The 19,046-nt window shown below is 41.5% G+C and overlaps 1 long non-coding RNA gene across 2 annotated transcripts in view; it reads left to right on the top strand.

Annotated features, from left to right (window-relative positions):
* The window catches only part of LOC135199310 (uncharacterized), a 252,450-nt gene that overhangs the window by 17,066 nt on the left and 216,338 nt on the right, over nucleotides 1-19,046 (top strand). For both annotated transcript variants that reach the window (XR_010311050.1, XR_010311049.1), the window contains exon 2: nucleotides 17,376-17,494. This is a non-coding gene — a long non-coding RNA (uncharacterized LOC135199310). The remainder of the gene's footprint in view (nucleotides 1-17,375; nucleotides 17,495-19,046) is intronic.

The following is a 19,046-nucleotide window of genomic DNA, read 5'->3' as shown; positions in this document are numbered from 1 at the left end:
TCAGTAAGGAACTCTTGTGATATCTTTTAATAGATGAATATTTTTTTTTGAAATTATTGTGTGCGTGTGCAATTTGGTTTGAGTTACGGTTGTTGCGAAGAGTTGGGGATAACTCGGAGCAATTTTTAATACTAACATGGTGGTTAGGATCAGGTGGTCGGGATTGGTTGTGTGCTCTTTAATAAGGTGTATTGTCATATAAGTGGATCAGCACCCATTGACAAAGTCCTTTCAGGCTCTGCCGAGTAAGTGGATAAGACTCCTTCGGCAGACCCACAAGAATTCTTGGCCATAGATCACATATCTCGCTAAAGTTTCTTGAGGTGATGCAGACTACGGGGAAACAAAAAACACCCACGAAGTCTACCACCTATCAGGTAGGAACCAAGGTTTTTATTTTATACCTACAACAGATGTTGTTTACCTGTCTATTCCAGTAGTAGCTGTCTCTTACCCTCCACCGAAGGGTGCCAATCAGCTATGTATATATCTGACAGGTAAGTTGATTGTATGAAAATGATATTGTTATAATACAATAAAGTTTCATACATACTTACCTGGCAGATATATACGATTAGGGCCCACCCAGCCTCCCCGCAAGGAGACAGGTGGAAGAGAAAATATATGAGTAGCAAACGGGAATGGTTCCTAGTCTGCCGCCCCAGGGCATGGCCGGTAGATCACCTGACCTACCTGTAGCGACGGAAGGGCGCGAAATTTGAATTTCTGTCGGGGACGACGGAGTCTTAGCTATGTATATATCTGCCAGGTAAGTATGTATGAAACTTTATTGTATTATAACAATATCATTATTTATATGAAAATATCTCAAAACTGATAAAAGCTACAATCATGAGTATTTTATTGTTGTATTCTACATAAAAATGCGCACATTTTCATATATAATACTTCATGTAATGGCTAATTTACAATGGTACAAAAATTATGTCAAAGTGACAAAATAATTTCAGAGATGTGTCACAGATATACTTTTCAGTGCGGCAAGAAAGAAATTCGCGCTTGCGCGCCTGCGTAACGATTTTAAACAAAACAACACCTTGATCCGTGAACTCCCAGCATTCCCCAAGGCGCGTGATTCAAAAGTTTTGGGCTGGTAGGCCTATAAGTATTTTTCCGAGAATTTAAAAAAAAACTTTTGTAAGTCGACGTAAAATACGTCCAGTCGGCGTAAGAGGGTTAACAGCTGACAGCTACTATCTGGTTTGCCTTGTAGTCATGATTTGATTTGCCTTCCTATTTCTCAGTGCCCTACTGTTTCCATTTCGCAGTTTTTCCAACCTTCAGCCTTTGAGATCCGTTAAGGCAATGCAGTACATATGTCCTTTTTTTTTGTCTAGAGATATGGCACTGAGTTCCATTCTTGATATTTTATGAACTTGAACTGTGCACCTATCCAGGAGTTTCTCGTCACAGTATCATTGTGATCAACAGGAGGTATTACTCTGTGGGAGGAACCTTGCACTCAGGACTGAAATACGTAAGTACTTCTGTGCTCATTCTGTCTACTTATCTTGCATTCATGGAGTATACTTCTCATATCTTTTTTTTTTTTTTTTTTTTTTTTTTTTTTTTTTTTTTTGTTTTTTTTTTTTTTTTTTTTTTTTTTTTTTTTTTTTTTTTTTTTTTTTTTTTTTTTTTTTTTATTCTGCAGTGCTGAAGTGGGTTTGATAACCATCTTTAGGTCGTTTCATCAGACTAAAGAATGAAAGTCTTGAGTATTTGTATCCCCATCCCAAGATGGAGACATATTTGTACTTACCACATCACAAACATCACAACTTTTTTAAGCTCCACATCATGAATGTTAACCAAGCTTTTCCAATTCTTCTATCTTCAGTGTCAAGATGAATAAAGCCAGCATATGTTGGTTGTCATTTCTGAATTGTTATAGTGTCAATTTTGAATTGAAGAGCAAAGAGTGGGAAAGGTATGTATTCTTATCAAGATACTAATTGTTGCCATGTTAAATCTGTTTGTTTGGTCATGCCTATATGGACAATTGTATTGTTGATTTTGAGGTTATTTGATGTTCCAGTTTTTATTTTAGGGGATGGGGGATCTCCCAAACTTAGGGGTAGTAGCTAACTATAGTTAGAGCCAAGGAGACCAAGGTTTCAAGACTTGTGAACAGTACACCTGAATTTTGACAGCTGTTGCAAGAGATTGATAATAAAACCTCCAGACCAGATGGCTTCAAATGTTTAGGTGTCATGCCTTGCAATTTTGTCTCTTCACACTAGGCGTGTTGCTAGAACATTTCATTCTGGTGTGATGGGGTCACAAGAGTCTTTAAAGCCATCTAACAATTTGGAACGAGAGAGAGAGAGAGAGAGAGAGAGAGAGAGAGAGAGAGAGAGAGAGAGAGAGAGAGAGAGAGAGAGAGAGAAATTGCAAGCTAATGGCATGCAGGTGATGTATCACATCCAATGAATGATGAACTCAACATGGATACCAGCTCTAGTCTTTAAATCTCAGGCTGACAGGGGATTTTTTTCATTTGGTAATAGGAGTTCTTGGCACATTCTAGTTGGTAGGTTTGGCATTCATGAGGACATGAGGGGGAAGGTGACACAAGACATGGTGTGGACTTTTTATTTGGGCAAGGCTAATTGTATTCAGGTCATATTAAAGTCTGCATGTTGTCATAATTCTGAAAGAACCCGACTGCTGTCTGTATGCAGGAAGCATTTTTCATCCCTCATCCCAATGCTGAGCAGCAAGAGGGAGATGATGATGATGATACTCATTCTAACTGGATGATGAGTCTCTGGGCAAAAAAAAAAAAAAAAAAATTCCATGAGAAGTAGGACAGCAGAGCTTTAGCTGACCCAGATGCAGATGTGGCGGAGGCAATGTCAATGGTCTCGTTACTAGTTCAAAGAGGTTCTTGGGGGGACCCTTTCCTCTCAACACTAGATTCTGAAGGCAAATTGATATGCTGACTGTTCAGATGATATTAAGTAGTTTATAAATGTTTGTTTCACTTATACAACTTCCCCGGTGGTTACATATAGCTGTCGTCTCCTGACGTCTCGGCAGAATTTGAAATTTGCGGTAGCGCTAATGGTTTGACAGGTGGTCCCTCTACCCCTGCCCTCTACCGGGTAACAGGAACCATTCCAGCAAAATGTCAGAAGTTTCCTGCCGTCGGAACCGATAACACGGTTCCTCTGCTGGTTAGAATTTGGATTTGATCATCTTGGTTTTTCTCCTTTTGGTGATGTACCTTGAGTTTTCTGATCTTTTTGCTAGCAGCGCTAGTCGGTTTTGAAGAATTGTTGTCCTTTTTAGGAATTAATTTTGTTTTGTCACGATGTCTGACTCCGGCTCTATTCAGTATAGGGTGTGTAGTAGTGGGTGTAAGACTAGACTTCTTAAAGCTTCACTTGATCCTCATTCTACTTGTGTTAGCTGTAGGGGACGTGAATGTTCTTTTGAGAATACGTGTGAAGAATGTAAGTCTCTAACATCTCAGGAGTGGAAGGCTTTGGAAAAGTATATGAGAAAGTTAGAAAAGGATAGAATCAGAAAGGCTTCACAGAGATCTAATTCTAAGTCAGTAAGTAGCCAGGATATTCCTCTGAATTCTGTTAATCCTGATCCTATTAACCCCGTAGTTCTTTCTCCTGCCCTCGACTCTGTATCTCCTGATCCCAATCCCGTGTCAGTATTACGAGCCGATATGGACTCGAAATTTGTCTCTTTCCTCACCACTATGCAGAAAATGGGTGAGACAGTGCAAGAAGTGGTACTTAAGTGTGACAAGTTACTTAGTGCTAGTGTAGTGGAGGAGGTGGCTGTTCGACCCATTCGTTCTCCTAGGTCTAGGCCCCTGTCAAGCTCCCCAGATCCTGGGAGGAGGCATGCCGAAAACCGAAGGGAGGCGAGCGGGATCTGCTCCCGAGCAGTCGCCCCCTCAAGCAATCCTGTACCCGTATCCCAGGATGCTGTCGCTCACCATTGGAAAGGTGTTGCGAGGAAGTGTTTTTCGTCAAGCGACTCGAGTTCAGACGTCTCCTCTCTTAGAGGCTCGCGTCAGAAGACGTCTAGACCGCTGAAAAAGTCTCGCGATGTTTCGCCTGCTGCGGTTCCCAAGAAGGTGGCGGCTGCCGAACCTTCCTGTAGTTTTTGGGAGGAGCCTGAGGCTTTTTCTCCGGCTGTTTCAGTGTATCGCCCTTCTCTCATAGAATTGGAGAAGCCGGACTCTCACACACCTTCGGAGCCTTCCTCAGAGCCGCCTCAAGCAGTAACTCCTGCGGCTCCAGACGTGTTTGTGGCTCATCCTTCTACTCCTCCCGCGATTTCTACGTTGGTGGATCCTCAGCTTTCGGTTTTAGACCAGATGAATGCCAAGTTAGGCAGTATTTTGGAGCTTTTTGGCAAATCTCTTTCTTCCCCGAATGCGCTCCTGGCCGCCTTGCATCTTCCGCAGACTACTGTGCAGTCCTCTTCACAGGCTCCTCTAAAGTCTCCTCTTCAGGCTCCTCTTCAGGCTTCTATTCAACCTCACGTTTCGGCCTCAGTCTAGGCGCCTGTTCAGACTCTCCATGTGACTCCTCTTCAGACGCCGCTTCAGGTGCCAGGTCAGACTCCTTTCCTGACTCCTTCTCTGGTGCCACGTCAGGCTCTCGCTCGAGCGCCAGTTCAGCCGCTCGGATTCGCCTCAGTACAGGCGCAGACGTCTTCTCCTGCTCTCTCGCAGCCGCCTCGGGTCCTTTATGGTGTGACTTCGCCGAACGGGATTCCTCTTCAGATGGAATGTTCTCCAGTTTCTTCGAAGGAAGCTTCTGATGTGGAAGAAGAAGAAGTACTTACAGAAAAAGACAAGCATTTGTCGGGGTATAAGCAACTTTTACGATTCTTTGTCGACAACTTTGGAGATTCTTTTGCGCCTTCCGTCCCAGTTTCTCCTGGTTTGCAGTGGAAAAAGGACAGTAAGCCTGACTCCTCGTCCTCGTTCACACGTCTCGTCCTCTCAATTTCGGCTAAGAAGGCTATCAAGAAAGTGAACGCGTGGCTTTTGGAGAAGAGGGAACAGGGGAAAAATGTTTTCTGCCTTCCCCCTTCGAGACTTTCGTCAAGGAGCCGTGTCTGGTATGACACTGGAGAAGTTTTTTCCCTGGGTGTGACTGCCTCTACTCAGGGAGACTTTTCTAGTCTCGTGGATTCTTCTTGTAGATCAGCCCTTAATACTGCTAAGATTTCCTTTTCGGCAAGTGAGCTGGATCATCTTTGCAAGAGTGTTTTCCGTGTTTTTGAAGTCGTTAGCTTCCTGGATTGGGCCATTGCTTCTCTGGCCAGGAAAGTAAAGTCATTTGGGCTCTCGGAGGAGCAGTTGAAGGATTTTGCCTCTGTACTTGATTGTATTGATAAAGGCATCTGTGATGGAGCTTCGGAGCTTGCTGCCATTTTTGCCTCTGGAGTGTTGAAGAAGAGGCAGATTTGGTGCTCCTTCTTGTCGAAAGGGGTCTCATCGAACCAGAAGTCCGCCTTGCTCTTCTCTCCTTTGGACAAGAAGCACCTTTTTCCGCAAGAGATTGTGTGCGAGATCGCTCAGTCATTGACACAAAAAGCGACTCAGGATCTCTTATCACAGTCAGTGAAGAAGCCCAGGAAGATTACTCCAGTACTTTCTGCTTCTCGGAGTGCTCCCACCACGGAAGCCCCTAAACCATTTCGAGGTAGAGCTCCCGTTAGATCTTTCTCTAGGTTTCGGGGGAGAGGTAGAGCCTCGTCTAAAACCACTCCCTCTTCCATCAAGAAGTAGGCTCGTAGTCCTCCACACAGCAGTAGGAGCCAGATTACACCTTTTCTGGCAGACCTGGTTTCACCTCGGAGCGGATCCTTGGACGGTCCAGGTCCTGAAGGAAGGTTATATCATTCCGTTCAGCAAGCACCCCCTTCTCACAGAATTTCCTGTGGATTTATTCGCTTACTCGGAGAACTCCGAGAAATTTGCCGCCCTCCATCAAGAAGTTCTCGCCTTACTGGCAAAGAGGGCCTTAGAGTTAGTGGACTCTCCTCAGGAACCAGGATTTTACAATTGCCTTTTCCAGGTAAAGAAGGCCTCGGGGGGTTGGAGACCGGTGTTGGATGTGAGCGCCCTGAACGTCTTTGTCCTGAAGACACAGTTTTCTATGGAAATGACCCAGTCAGTATTAGCAGCTCTTCATCCAGGAGACTGGATGGTTTCCATAGACCTTCAGGACGCCTACTTTCATATTCTGATTCATTCAAAATAGAGGAGATTCCTGAGATTTGTATTCCAGGGCCGGATTTACCAGTTCAGGGCCCTCTGTTTCTGCCTGTCGACAGCTCCACAAGTTTTCACCGGAGTTCTGTCATCAGTAGCAAAGTGGCTTCACCTGGACGGGATACGGATCTCCATGTATCTGGACGATTGGCTTCTCAGGGCAAGTTCCAGACAGAAGTGTGTGGAGGACTTAGAAAAGACTTTAAGGTTGGCGGACAGCCTGGGATTGTTAGTCAATAGGGACAAGTCGTGCCTCACTCCCTTTCAGGAGATAGTTTATTTAGGAGTGAGACTGAATTCAGTTCTTTTTCAGGCTTTTCCGTCTCGTTGAAGGATCGACTCTTGCCTGAACAAGATAGACGAGTTTCTCTGCAGACAAACTTGCTCGGCGAAACAATGGATGAGCCTGTTAGGAACCTTGGCCTCGTTAGAGCAATTTGTAAGTCTGGGAAGGCTCAACAATTTTACTTGAAACAGGAGTGGCAAAGGAAGTAGTTCCCAGACTCTTTTGTGTTCTCCATCTCGGAAGGGATCAAGCAGGACCTCCTTTGATGGAAGTCAGAAGGAAGGCTAGAGGAGGGCTTGTCCCTAAGCCAGTTAAACCCCAATCTTACGCTCTTGTCAGACGCATCGGACAAAGGGTGGGGAGCCACTCTGGGGAAAAAGGAAGTGTTGGGACTTTGGCAGTCATCAGAAAAGCTGGCACATAAATCTGAAAGAGCTAAAGGCGATCCATTTTGCTCTAATGCACTTCCAGACAGAGGTAAGAGGGAAAGTAGTGCTGGTTCAAGCAGACAACACCATGGCTCTCTCTTACATAAAAAAACAGGGGGGGACACACCGTTCTCTATGTGCGAGGCAGCGAGAGACTTGCTCATTTGGGCGAAAGAGAACAGTTGTTTTGAGCACAAGATTTATTCAAGGCTCGAAGAATGTAAAGGTGGACATTCTCAGCAGGAGAGGACAAGTCGTCGCCACAGAGTGGACTCTACATCCTCAAATATGCAAGAAACTTTGGGAAATTTGGGGATGTCCTCTTTTGGATCTCTTCGCCACGAACAAGACGGCTCGTCTGCCACTGTATTGCTCCCCAGTTCCAGACGAAGAGGCGTTTGCAGTGGATGCCATGCTTCTGGACTGGTCAAATCTAGATCTCTACGCCTTTCCTCCATTCAAGATGCTAAGACTAGTTTTGACAAAGTTCAGAGGTCATCGGAACGTAAGGATGACTCTGATAGCCCCCTTTTGGCCGGCCAGGGAATGGTTTCCGGACCTTCTACAGCTGTTGACGGACTTTCCGAGAGAGTTGCCGTTAAGGAGAGATCTACTCAGACAGCCCCACTTTCTGAGGTTCCATCACAACTTGTCCGCTCTTCGACTAGTCGCCTTCAGACTGTCGAGCATCTCCTCAGAAAGAGAGGATTTTCAAAGAGAGCTTCAAGAGCTATTGCTAGATCCAGAAGAGAATCCTCTGATCGAGTGTACCAAGCCAAGTGGGTCCACCCCCTAGATGCTGACCCCTTGACGTGGGTAGGGGGCTTAGGGACCAGCAGCTGGGCTCTGATGCCTGGTGGGGTTGCTTTCTCAGTGGTCCTTGGGGCCCAGCTGCTGATCCAACTAAATTAGTCAGAACTTTTCCTTCTTTCTGCAATTTTTTCATTCTTACTACATCTTTCTCCTTCATGTAATATTTTTTATTAGCATTTGGATTAATTATGTGGAATTTTTCACTGTTGTTAAATTTTACTGCTTAGGAGAGTCTGAGAAGGGGTCGTGTTTTGGAAGGGGTTTGCATTCAAAGCTAATTGTGGGAGTTGTGGTGGTTGAGTCGCCACCTGATATGGTTTGGACCCAAGAGGTAGTGATGGGACCCTCCCATTGCTACCTTGAGGGCGGAACCATCTCCAAACATCAGCCCATCGGAATCCAGGGGGTGCTGGTGTTTGGGATGGGACTCCTGGCTTTTGTCCGGAAGCCCACCAATCCGTTTGGAGTGGGGAGTCGGTCCCCATTAGTGGGGACAGAACTCCCAGCAGGCGGATAGGCTTATACCTGGGCCACTGCAAGCGTATTGGTGCTATCCCGTAAGGGTAGGGTATGGGGTGGACTATTGGGAATCAACTCTCACTTGTGCCATTGGTGGAGAATGTGAATACCTGACTGATCCACGACACTTTCTTGATAAAACCAAGCAGTTTTGGGTGTGTAGGTGTCCGGTTGTGTGAGGTGTCTGGTGTGTGCGTGCTTAGTGTCCTGGGATCGCTTTGTGGCTGTGCAGTTTGTGGGGTGGGAGTTGGACATTTAGAGTCTGCCTTGATTTCCCTTTCTGATGTGCTGTTGGGGTCTCGGTGGGGCTCTTGGATTTTGGGTGCGCACTTTTTGGACTTCTGAATATGAACCGGCATTATTCTATGGATTTGGACCAAAGTTTTCCCTCCCCTGGATCCGACGACTTACAGGCACTGGCAACGACTTCTGGCATGAAGATGGATATGAGCTCGGCTATCGTACAGAATGAAAAACTGAGACACCAGGGTATTAGTAAATCTGGTGGATTTGATCCTTATAGTAGAGTCCTTCATTGCACTAATATAAACTTGTCATTAGATATGAATGTTGATACAGTGTAATGAAAACAATTTGGAAAAGTGGAAAGAATTGAATTAGTTCTGGAAAAAGACAAGCAGTCATTTTCTGCTTTTGTTAAATTTTCCTCACCCTTGGAAGCTAGTGAGGCACAACAAAGACTCCATGGCCACATTCTTAATGATTCGGTTCTCAGCACGAAAGAGTTTTCAGTGAAAAATTTAAATGATGAGCCATTTGATTTTATCCCTAAGAATAGAGAACATGGACCAGCCCCATGTACCAGAGCGCTTCCTACCCCTATATGGCATGTTGCTAGCTACAAGGAGGGAGGAAAAAATTTTATAAAGGCTGCTGAATGTATCGAGAGCAAGGTAGGTTCCATTCCCATTGGAAACTTGAAGCGTTATGGAAAGAACTTGCTAATAAAAGCTGGTAATGAAACCCAAGCAATTTTGCTAGCGAATTTTAAACCTCCTGAAAGTGGAAATATCAAATGTATTGCATTGCATAGATTCTTTAACACACTGAAAGGGGTAGTATACTCAAAAGACCTGCATGTTTTTGAAGAGGAGGAGATTCTCAATCGATGTCCTCCTTGTGTATCTCACATAAAAAAGCTAGGAGGGGATGCAGCTATCCTTTTAACCTTCTCCTCCAGTTACTTACTTGATACTATCATTGTTGGCCATGAGAGGATGCAGGTTAAAAGATATAAAAGAAATCCGAAACAGTGCCGAAAATGTTTTGAATATGGCCACATTCAAAACTCTTGTGAAAACAACAAAAGATGTTCTGTGTGCTCTGCGGAGCATGATAATTTTGTCAAGTGTGTAGCAACCCAATACTGTTTTCAGTGTAAGAGTGATCACTCTCCAAATTCTAGGACTTGCCTCAGATACAGATTTGAAGAAGATGTATTGGCAGTGGCTGACAACGAACATGTCAGCATTAGCGAAGCAAAGCGTGTGGTAATGGGGGCAAACAAAAGTGCCAACTCTACCTATGCTTCGGTAATAAAACTTATGAAAAGTTCCAGTAATGTAAGACAACAAGTAACTGCATCTGATAATAGGCATCACATACCTGCTACTCCACGGACTGTAAATTATGAAAATCCCCATTCTGTCAAGAAATTTTCATCTGCTAGTGCCTTGGACTCCATCACCAAAAGTTGTACTTCAAGAAGTAAAGAAAACTCGCCTACCAAAGTCAATACAAAGGTGACTAATATGATAGTTGCAGGCTCTCCTCCCAAAAAAAGGGAGCCAAAATCAATCAATAATTCGGGAAGCTGTTCCAAAAACACTTCCAACAAGAATAAACCAAGGGAACCAAGGGACCAAGCCCAATTAGATAGAGCTGCTTCAGAGCCATCAATTGTCACAGCCACAAACAAAAATGAAATCAAAACTATAATTACAACCACCAAAAAGCGCATAAGGAATACATCCCCAAATAATGATGGCTTTAAAATAAAAACCTCAAATGGGTTCAGTGTTTTGGAAGAGATCTCTCCACCTAGAAAGGTGATTCCAAAAGCAGTTTCAGCCCAAAAACACATGAGTTCTGATCAGTCTTGCCGGCCTAAGACAAATGAGCCTTGTGATTCGCAGAATCACAGTAGAAATTCTGATCAGAAACAATACCAAAAATATGATCAGCCAAAAACTCTAAATTCCAATTCAAATGAAAAGGGATTAAAGAAACAGTCACTTATAAAGGAGAACTTTCCTCTCCACACTAGGAACAGTACTTCCCCTCTAAGGAGTGGGAAGTAGCACTTTTTACCACCGTAACATTCATGTTTGATATCCTTCAGTGGAACTGTAAAGGTCTCGGAGCCCGTGCAGAAGACCTTAGTCTTAATTCATGAATTCAATCCAGGGATTATATGCCTTCAGGAGACAATGTTAGGTAACTCTCCTTATAATCCTGGACTAAATTATTCAATATTTAACTCCTCTCCCCCAAGTGGTGGTCGGGCCCATGGAGGTGCAGCAGTTATTGTTAATAAAGCTCTGCAGCACTCCATAATACAATTAAATACAACTCTACAAACTGTTGCTATTTCAGTCATCTTGGAAAAGAGGATAACAGTCTGCTCCTTATACCTTCCACCAGATCTTGTTTTTAACAGTGAAGATATTCAGGCCTTAATTAACCAACTTCCTGCTCCTTTTCTACTTCTAGGAGATTTTAATGCCCACAACCCCCTTTGGGGAAGTCGGTTTCTAGATAGTAAAGGGAAATTAATTGAAGACGTTATTGATAGGAATGATGTTATCCTATATAATAATGGGTCAGTGACTTTCCACAGTATTCATGATCATCATTTCTCTGCACTGGACCTTAGTATCTCTTCAGGAAGTATCCACCTTGATTTTAATTGGTCTGCTAACGAAAATTTAAATGGGAGTGATCATTACCCGATCCATTTGAAATATGCTGTGAATGGTCCATCTGAAGTTTTACCAAAGTGGAAGGTAGAGGAGGTGGATTGGGATAAATTCAGTAAGGGCATCATACTAGATAGGGAGTTTGAGTCATTTCATTCTCATCTAGATGCTTATGATTACTTTATTGAATCTACTCTGAAGAGTGCTGAAGGCTCTATTCCCAAAACAAAAGGCAAACCTCGTAGACCTGCAGTTCCCTGGTGGAATAAGACTTGTGGTATTCTGAGGAATGTTACTAGGAAGTGCTACAGATGTTACAAAACTAGTGGTTCTCCTCAGTCTAAATTAATCTACAAACGGGCTTTAGCCAAGCAACGCCGCTTTTATAAGAGAGCCAAAAGAGAAAGTTGGCTCTACTATATTAATGGAATAAACTCAAAGACTCCACTGAAAGTGGTGTGGCGCAAAATAAGGAAACTGAGTGGGAAATTTGTGGCGTCCCCATTACCCTCATTAAAAATAAATGACACTCTGATCACAGAGCCCACTGAAGTTGCCAATGAGCTAGGAAAACACTTTTCTGAAGTTTCCAGCGCCAAGAATTATTCTCGAGAATTTCAAAAAATTAGGAATTCTGAAATGATGCTGGAATTCGATTCAGGAAAATCTGAACCATACAACTACAGGTTTTCCTTGAGAGAATTACGGGAGGCGCTCTCCTCTAGTGAATCCACAACTCCAGGTGAGGATACAATCATTTATGAAATGCTTAAACACCCCCCAGACGATGCCAAAAAATATTTACTGAAGATTATAAACAAAATATGGGAAACTGGAATTTTACCCAACGACTGGAAAATATCCATAGTTGTTCCAATTAAAAAGCCTAATAAAGATGCTTCCCTAGCCACCAGCTATAGACCAATAGCTCTAACCAGCTGTGTGTGTAAGCTGATGGAGAAAATGATAAATACTAGACTAGTTTGGCACTTAGAAACTAAAGGATTAATATCATCATTTCAATTTGGTTTCAGGAAAAACCGCTCCACCCTTGATCCGTTGCTGAGGCTGACCAACCAAATCCAGCAAGGATTCGCCAAACAATGTCAGACCATTGGAGTATTTTTTGACCTCGAAAAAGCATATGATACTGCCTGGAGAATTGGCATCATGAAAAAATTGCACAAGATGGGCATATGTGGAAGAATGATCAGATTTATATATTCCTTTTTAACGGACAGATTTTTTAAGGTAAAAGTGGGAAACTCTTTCTCCCAACCTTTTGTGCAGGAGGAAGGAGTTCCCCAAGGAAGCGTTTTAAGTGTAACACTCTTTTCAGTGGCAATAAATAGTGTGGTTGAAAAAATCTTGCCTCCTGTTAAATGCTCACTTTTTGTTGATGACCTTGCAATATACTGCACAGGGTATGATTCATTGTCAGTATGTAAACATCTGCAAAGGTCTATTAACACAATTACTAAGTGGGCTGATGAGAATGGTTTTAAATTCCCCTCGTCCAAAACAGTTGCAGTAAGATTTACCAGATGCCGGCGTGTGGAAGAAGTTCCCACACTTAGTTTAAGAGGATCAATCATTCCTTATGAAAGTGAAGTAAAATTTCTGGGGATGATTATTGACCACAAACTAACATGGGCCAGCCACATAAATGCCCTAAAGATTAATGTGAAAAAATCTTTGAATATTTTAAAGGTTGTTTCTGGTTTTAGTTGGGGGGCTGATAAAAAATCCCTTTTGAGGCTATATGACTCACTGTGTCGCTCCAAGCTAGACTATGGCTGTCAGATCTATTCCTCAGCTTGTAAAACCAAGCTAAAGGAATTGGATGTTGTACAGAACATGGGGTTGAGAATATGCTCGGGGGCTTTTAGAACTTCTCCTGTTGAGAGCATATATGTCGACACAGATCATCTTCCCCTTGATCTAAGAAGGCAAGAGCTAGGGTTGCGATATGTGGCTAGAATGAAAAGTGCTCCCAAAAATCCCTCCTTTGAAGTACTTAAGGAAACAGACTCGCGGAATTTCTGTGGTACAAGAGCTTCTAAACCATTCCAAATTCGACTGAATGAGGATGTTAGGGATAACCATCTCAAATCCCAGAAAGTCCTGGAAGTAAAACATCCTGTAAATCCTCTGTGGCTTATTCCTGAAGCATTAGTATGCAAGAAATCATTTAAGAAGAAGGATTGTACTGAGATTAGGGGAAAATTCTTAGAGCACGACGTTACTCGTGACAATATGTGAAGATTTATACAGATGGATCAAAGTCAGATAGTGGTGTTGGGTGTGCTGTTATCCTTGGTGATACAGCATATACAGCTAAATTACCTGACTTTGCATTAATATTCACTGCCGAATTAACAGCCGTAGTCTCTGCCCTAGATTTAGTTCTTCAAAGTAGCGACACTAATTTTGTCATATACTCTGATTCTAAAAGCACTTTAGAAGCTATCAAAAGATTTAATAGCTTTCATCCATTAATCCAAAAACTTCAGGAGTCACTTTTTCGTATATATTGTCTGCGTAAGTCGGTCTCTTTCTGTTGGGTTCCTTCTCACGTGGGGATTCACGGAAACGAGACTGCAGACAGGGAAGCAAAAGCTGCTAGCGCTCTGCCAGAAACAACCTTCAGGAAAGTGCCTCATACAGACCTAAAAGGTCCTATTAGGTCTTTTGTATTAAGTAAGTGGCAAGAAAGGTGGACTTCTCCTCTTCTTGCTAATAACAGTAAGTACAGAAGTATTAGGAAAAATATACAGCCGTGGCCTTCGTCATTCCAGCTTGACAGACGAGCAGAGGTTATTTTAACGAGGTTAAGGATTGGGCACACTTATTTAACCCATCAGTTTATTTTAGAAGGAAGCAGCCCACCAGTGTGTGCTTACTGTGACGAGATACAAACAGTGGAGCACATTCTGATGGTTTGCCCCAGAGGGATTTTGCCAAAGGGAAAGAATTTCCAGGGTAAATCCCTCTCAAATATCTTGGGAGATGAAGCAGACATTTCTGCTCTCATCTCCTTTTTAAAGAGTATAGAAATTTTTAATAATATTTAGATAAACTTTTATAAATCATATACAGATTTTTAAAGACATTAAACTATTTTTAACATATATTACTCCATTCATTAAAATTCATATTTTTAATTTATTTATTAGTCACGTCTATTTTTATGAATCATTTCTTTCACGAATTCATTCATTCATTTACCATAATTCAACTTATTTAACCTTCATTACGGCGCTGAATGGCCTCCTTGGCCCCAGTGCCTGGGCTTTAGCCCTAAATATCATACATCCATCCATCCAAGTGGGTCCAGTTCAGAGCTTGGTGCAAAAAAGGAGGAGTTTCGTCTTCTAAGACCTCTATAGCTCAGTTAGCTAACTTCCTTCTTTTTCTTCATGAGACTAAGAAGCTTTCTACCCAGACGATAAGGGGTTATAGAGCTATGTTGTCTTCGGTGTTCAGACATCGAGGGTTGGACGTTTCTTATAATCAAGACCTCTCAGACCTGATTCGTTCCTTTGATACAACCAAGAGAAAGGAGTCAAGAACAGTAGCTTGGAACCTGGATGTAGTTCTCAAATGGCTGATTGTCTGACAAATTCGAACCGATCTCCTCTAGTTCTTTTAGAGATCTGACTAGAAAGACACTTTTTCTGTGTGCTTTAGCATCGGCTAGAAGGATCAGTGAGCTCCATGCGATTGATAAGAGGGTTGGGTTTGCTAAGGGAAGGGCCATTTGCTCATCAATATTGGGATTTTTGGCTAAGAATGAAAATCCCTCCCATCCTTGGCCTCGTTCTTTCTCTAGAAAGAACATTGCGGAGCTAGTGGGGCCTAATGAGCCTGAATGTCTTCTCTGTCCAGTGAGAGCACTTAGACATTGTGCAAAGAACCAAAGGTATAAGAGGTAAGAGTGATAACCTGTGGTGTTCAGTGAAAGATCCTTCTCGTCCTCTTTCTAAAAATGCGCTCTCCTTCTTTTTAAGGAATTTGATTACTGAGGCACACAAACAATGTCAGGACTCAGATATCAAAGTGCTTAGAGTCAAAGCTTATGAAATAAGAGCAGTGGCTACGTCTATGGCGTTTAGACGTAATCTGTCTTTGAAAGACATTATTAAATCTACATATTGGAGAAGCAATTCTGTCTTCGCATATCATTATCTGACAGATTTGCAAACCACATATGAAAATTGCAGTACATTGGGGCCATTCATTGTGACTGACACGGTATTGGGTGAGGGAGAGAAGGATGTCTCCCATCCTCACTAACTTTTCTCCTTGATTTTGGTTTTTTGTTTTAAGGTTGTCTGAAGATACATGGGGTTTTTGAGTATCTTTCAGTCTTTTAATGTCTTGGTATATATTTTTTAACCGGGTGTGGTGATCCCTCGTTTCATTGTGTTTTTTGTGCTTTGTACTGCGCCCTGAGCAGGGGCATTATAGTCTTGTCCTTTACGGTCACGTCCTCAACGACAAGTACTTAATATTGTGTCCGGCACATGGATCCATATATCCTGTCGGTACAATAAAGGCCAGCAGACTACAGAGGCAGTAACCACTGAGTCAGCTGTCTTTAAAGGTAAGGAACCTATATCTTCGGATAATTCCAACAATTGTTATTTTAGCTGCCATTGTCCCACCACCTAAATGTGTCAATCAGCTATATGTAACCACTGGGGAAGTTGTATAAGTGAAAATGACATTTTTATAATAATATAAAGTTTCACTTATACTTACCTGGTGGTTTAACGAAGCCCGCCCGCCTCCCCTCATATGGACAGGTAGGCATGAAACTTCTGACATTTTGTTGGAATGGTTCCTGTTACCCGGTAGAGGGCGGGGATAGAGGGATCACCTGTCAAACTATTAGCGCTACCGCGAATTTCAAATTCTGCCGTGACGTCAGGAGACGACAGCTATATGTAACCACCGGGTAAGTATAAGTGAAACTTTATATTATTATAAAAATGTCATTTTTCATATGAAACTTGAATAACCTCAACCCAGTATACTTCAGTTTCACTTACTGACTGATAAAAAATGTTCCATCATGACGAAGGTTTCATTCAAGCCCTGCAAAAGACAGGGTCATAAAGGAGAAAGTCGAGGTGACACGTGACCTCCACTAAAGATTCTTATTAAGCAGTGGTTTGTAACTACGAAATCTCGAAATAATTTAAGCATGGTCTTGGTTATGTTTATTATAGATTTCATATTATAAACTAAGACAGGTTCATACCTTTTACAAGGGAGATATGTGGTATTTCATGAAAACAATTGGAGTACATTCTTTTCCCCTTCAGCATTGCTTTACGGTTCTTGAACAGTGCAATTTGTGATTACAAAACCACGCTCTTGCTTAATTTGCACACTTATGTAGGGTCATGAATCACAGTCAAACTTACCTTTGAGTGGTTAACATCTTGAGGAGATGAAAACCAGTTTGTTTTTCCAGTCCATCAATTATGAAGGGTATTGCTATTAAATGAAAGATTACCATCACTACACAGGGACCAAGTCTATCCCTGGAGAAGGTCATCTAAAAATAAAGAATGATAAAATTGCAATGGATTTTGATGACTGACTCCAGAAATGTGCTACTCATACAAGAAGGTATTTTGAAGGAGCTGTTAAATTTTTCCAGAAGAGTTACTTAGATTTGAAAGAATTGAATTGAACAATTTAGAAGACTAATTAAACTAGAATTTAATCCACTGTCCTTTATATGTCTATAGATTTTAATTGTATTATCAGTTCCTTAAACACCCATGAGATTTGTCTTAAGTAAAGAAAACGATATGATGGGGTACCTTTTTTTTTATTTTGCTATGGCAAGATGTTGCCCAAGAATCCATTTTCTGTGTCATTGGTGTTCATCACCAAGGGGTGTATTGACCCCCCTTGATCTTCTTTGGAAGTGCCTCCTTAGTGCTTGGCTTGTCAGTCCAAGCTTCATTTATCATTATAATCATCCTAAACATTGAGTTGTAGATAACAAACTGGACCAAACTATTGTCAAAGTTTATTTTGAAGGGTACTTTGGTTTGCATTGCATTTGAAGGTAACTGAAAGTTTCTACTTTATTTCAGGGCTTCCCTCAAGTCATCAGTTGAGTCAGGCATGCCACCTGCCCTTGTAGTTGATGGAGCTCCTTTCAAGAGCTTTCAAGATAAGATGCTCATAGATTTCAACCTGCCAAAGCCTAAGGGTAAGTTTTTCCCTCGAAATTAGTATTTATATATATAAAAAAAGGTAAATGTATGCTTGTGTCACAGATTGCGAAGGAAGAATCCTGTAAAAGGAATTTAGAGAACTCGACAGGGAAAAGGACTAATTACAGTACAATACATGGAGCTAAATACAGTAGAGACCCGGACCTCGTTCGTATGAGAACTCGAAATAATCGGATTTCAATGAAAAATGTTGAGTAAATGTTGCATCTGAGCTCAACAAAAAATCCAGAAACCGACCCAAGAAATCATATGATTTTTGTAAACAAAAGTGGTTCAGTCAGTTGCCATTACTAGGTGTTGTTCCCTTGATTATTTGGTGAGGAAAACGGTAAAAATCACAATTGAACTTAAGATTGTTGAAAATATATAAAGTAAGAGGCATTCTGTGACAACTTAAAATCCTGTGATATTTTTAATGATAAGCTAACCCTTGAAGTGTTGTAGTTGTATCAATAGATGGCTACAGTCACAACTATCGGCACTGAAGAAAACATTTGTAACCTAATATTAATGGTAAAAACCAGGTTATTCAAGTGAATCACTAGTGATACAACTTTTGATACTGTAAACAAAACTAATTACAGCAATTACCATAATTACCATAATTAGACGTTAGGATGAGCAAGTTCTTACTTTGTTACCGGAGTAGGATCTCTATCCATAATTCTAAAAACCGAAAAGGCTTATAAGCCTAAACATAGATATTTTCTGGAGAAAATGGTAATTTGAAAAAGTGAAGCTTATTTTATAGAATATAAGCATTGTCATCGTAAGCCATTTGCATTCGATATTGTTTACATTCTCAAAATCTCAGCTGGTTGAGCTATCGATATCTTCATTGCCATTACACTTGGCTGGTAGATATGTAATTTAGATACTTTCTTGTAAATTAACAAAGTTGGGTTTAAAAGTGGCACAATACTTGATTGTGTAAGTGTTAAAGTGTGATTTCGCAAGTTTTGAACATTTCGCCTGCGCTTTATTTTTCTTATAGTGACTGCAGATGACATCAGTCAGCTGTTTCTCGATTTTGTTGCTTATGTCTGTACTACAGGTTTACAATCGCTTCATCTGTAATTTAAAAAATCGGGAATGAGAGAGAGAGAGAGAGAGAGAAGAGAGAGAGAGAGAGAGAGAAGAGAGAGATAGAGAGAGAGAGAGAGAGGAGAGACAGAGAGAAAGCTGTTGAAACTGTTGGGTTGGGTTAGTTTTTAGACTGACACATATCCATTAGCCAAAGTTGATAATATTTGTATATTGAGAATAATGTTCATTTTAATAAAACACTTGTTTACTGTATCTAATCATATTGCATGTGTTATTACCATATTATCGAATTATATTACGAACAGAGCGATCTGACGTGTGCATTCTGGTTTTCTTTACATTCAGAAAATATCAGCTGATTTCATTTTACTGATATGAGCACTGTCTTAAGATGCCGAATGGAACTTAATTTACGAAAGAAGGCTGGGTTTAAGAATTGTAGCTACATTATTTATAAATGTAGTATATAATATTTGTATA

The sequence above is a fragment of the Macrobrachium nipponense genome, chromosome 25 (genome assembly GCF_015104395.2).
Source record: "Macrobrachium nipponense isolate FS-2020 chromosome 25, ASM1510439v2, whole genome shotgun sequence".
Lineage (NCBI taxonomy): Eukaryota > Metazoa > Arthropoda > Malacostraca > Decapoda > Palaemonidae > Macrobrachium > Macrobrachium nipponense.
The sequence above is the reverse complement of the archived record's forward strand: the minus strand, read 5'-3'. Positions and strand labels throughout refer to the sequence as shown.